This window comes from Lytechinus variegatus, chromosome 16 (genome assembly GCF_018143015.1).
Source record: "Lytechinus variegatus isolate NC3 chromosome 16, Lvar_3.0, whole genome shotgun sequence".
Classification (NCBI taxonomy): Eukaryota; Metazoa; Echinodermata; class Echinoidea; order Temnopleuroida; family Toxopneustidae; genus Lytechinus; species Lytechinus variegatus.
The window spans coordinates 19880812-19884163 of record NC_054755.1 but is presented as its reverse complement, the minus strand read 5'-3'; positions in this window follow the sequence as shown (position 1 = coordinate 19884163).

Genomic DNA, 3352 nt, shown 5'->3' with positions numbered 1-3352 from the left:
TCATTTAAACTTGTAAATAATATTTTTTAATAAATTGCGTAGAGAACTGTCAGTGTCATTTTTCCTTTTTTAAAGCTTATTATATGCAGCTGGTCGTATTCTTATCATTTAAAAAAAAATAGCAGTTTTGATTTATTAATTTTGATGTAACTTTTTAACCTTTTCAGGACCTTGATGTAAAACTATGTTTTTATACTGATCTTAGGTTCCAGAATAAATATATTTCAATAAAATAAATAAATATTAATTTATAACAAACTATTTAAAATCCCCTTTTAATGACAGTTTATCAAAGCTTTATACAGGGTTCGTGATTTGCGCTCGCATTGACAGTTCCTCTTCATTGGTTTATTAGGCTTATTAAGATAAAACTTTCCATAAATTCCTAATAATCTAATTGTCCCTAATGGAATATCGACTAGTTTCATTTCGCGCTTAGGAAGAGGAATAGGAAGCTGAACATTTTCATATGATGACAAAATGTCCTTAGAATGTTCCAGTCCTACACTGTTAGAAAATTTCTACTTAAAAAAAAAATTCCTGCAGCAGAGTCTCGAAAACACCTGTAATCTTACTGCAATGCGTAATCTTACATGCATTTGTGTAAAATAACAGAAACTTTGTATTGGTTTATGTAACTTAAAAAAATTATTGTAATAAGACTGTTTTCCCCTTTTTAAAAACAGACTTGAGTCTGTGAAATAGTAAAAAATCTTTCCTGTTATAACAATTTACAGAATAATTTGATTATTTCTTTCTGTAAAATCTTCTGTTTTTCTATCAGTTTAGGTTAAAATAATTCTTAAAATATCAGTTCGTGCTCGCATCATCTATTACAAGCGATCTATATTCAATTAAACACTTCATTTTCACTGCTTGTAGTGCTAAAATCGACTGTTTTTCAGATCAGAATAAAAAAATGCTCGCGCTTCGCGTTCGCATTAGTAATATAGTAAAATATCCAATTATCCATCCTTTTCATGATTTACAAAAAATGAAGAGAGGGTCCCGTTTTTAGATCTACATCTCAACAACAACAAGAAATCCGCTCGCGCTTAGCGCTCGCATTGTTTAATCATCCAGGATCCATGATTGCAAAAAACGCCTTCAATGTCCCTTTTTTAGGTCGGAATGTGACAAATTTTCAGCACGCGCAAAGCGCTCACATTATTTGATTGTTATAATATGTATATCGTCTTCACGGCTAACTGCAGTCATTGGCTTAACAAGTCCCTTTCCGATCAGGCCAGAACGTCGGATCTAGGCCTAGTAAAAGTTTCTGCTCGCACTCGCAGTAATTATTTAGTTACATATACGCATCTTGTTCAGGATCACAAACAGTTCCAGAATCAGGAAAAATAGGCCTATATACATGTATATGAAATTTCTGAAAATATCACTGCTCGCGCGCTTCGCGCTCGCACTTCTGGTTTACTCGACTAAATAAGGCTATTATGAGATTATATAGTTTTGTTAGGACTATACCTCCCCTCCCTTCAAAGAAACAAATAAATAATCAACTTCCGGAGGGGTAGATCGGGGAAATTTTGGTGAAAAATGTAGCCCCCATCCAGTAGTGGACCGTGACCCGGAGGAGACAAAGCATTGGGTATGGGGGGCACTGCATTGTTTGTGAACAATGCCGTGCCCCCCCATGCTTTGTCTCCTCGGGGTCACGGTCCGCCACTGCCCCCACCCCTACGGGCCCCTATTGGCGAAAGCTGGATCTACCTCTGAATAATTCCTCTTCCCGGTACGAAGATAACAAGTAATTCATAAAATTTTGAGAAAAGAAAGGACATTCGGCTTGGAGTGGCATGATATGCCTAACAATAAATGCTAATAGGTCAAGTCCACCTCAGAAAAATGTTGATTTGAATCAATAGAGAAAAATCAGACAAGCACAATGCTGAAAATTTCATCAAAATCGGATGTAAAATAAGAAAGTTATGACATTTCAAAGTTTCGCTTATTTTCAACAAAATAGTTATATGAACGAGCCAGTTACATCCAAATGATGTCACTCACTCACTATTTCTTTTGTTTTTTATTGTTTGAATTATACAATATTTCAATTTTTAAGAATTTGACGATTAGGACCTCCTTGCCTGAAGCACAAAATGTTAAAATAATGGAATTCCACGTGTTCAGGGAGGAATGAAACTTCATTTCACATGACAATGATGAGAAAATAAAAATATTTCATATAAAAAAATACAAAAGAAATAGTGAGTGAGTGATGTCATCAACTCTCTCATTTGGATGTAGCTGGCTCGTTCATATAACTATTTTGTTGAAAATAAGCGAAACTTTAAAATGCCATAACTTTTTATTTTACATCCGATTTTGATGAAATTTTCAGCGTTATGCTTGTTGAATTTTTCTCTTTTTATTCAAATCAAGTTTTTGTTGGGGTGGACTTGTCCTTTAAATAATGATCTCTTGAGCTTTCTCAGACCATGGATCGGTCTGGATCCATATGCTCAGACCAATATAGTTCTTCAACAACCTTGCGGCTAACCCTAGAACCCCGAATTAATGGGTTATAATAATTGAGCCAACTTCAAGTTCAATTTATTAAAAAACCAGACATACATGTGAGTACAAATCAATGAACAGATAATAGAAAAGGATAAATAAAATATATGAGAGGTTTTCGGGCCCGTTTTCGGGGACCCCTAAAAAGCAGACTCGGAGCAGCTTGTGAGTGGCGCAAATGAGATGTAAAACAATGAAGGAATTAACATACATAATACGAATAAAATACAGATATGTACAGAAAAAGAGATAAGCAAAAAAAATATGCTATCCAATGGAATAAATTACCATCTTATACACTCATAATGCCAACTCCTTAAATTCAAGACCTTGCTAAACACGTAACACCAACCTATATAGCTGGATATCATCAGTTGTACGTGGGTATGTGGGAGGTATTCTCGTTTCATTAATTGTTTTTGTTTCGTTCTTGGTTTGATAATTTATTCATTTATTGGTTTAATTTATTGCATTCTTATTATTACATTCCTGATAATCAATTAATAGCCAGAAAATATATGTGACAGTTTGAAACACCAAAAAATGCTCAATACTTTTTGGGGTGATATGGTGATACCAACCGTGCTCTACAAACCGCGGGATACAAACTCGAGGAAATGTTTGTCATATATAGTTATGAAGCAATGAAGGGTAAAGTATTCTGAAATAGCAGAGGTATTTCTAAAATGGGTCCATGTAATATTGTCAGCCAATTAGCATCAGTATGATTGATCGGATGTCAATCGTAACTCTTTGTACGACGGTGCCCGGATCTGCCGTACGTTAGAAAGATGCAAGGCAATGCAAGGGGGGG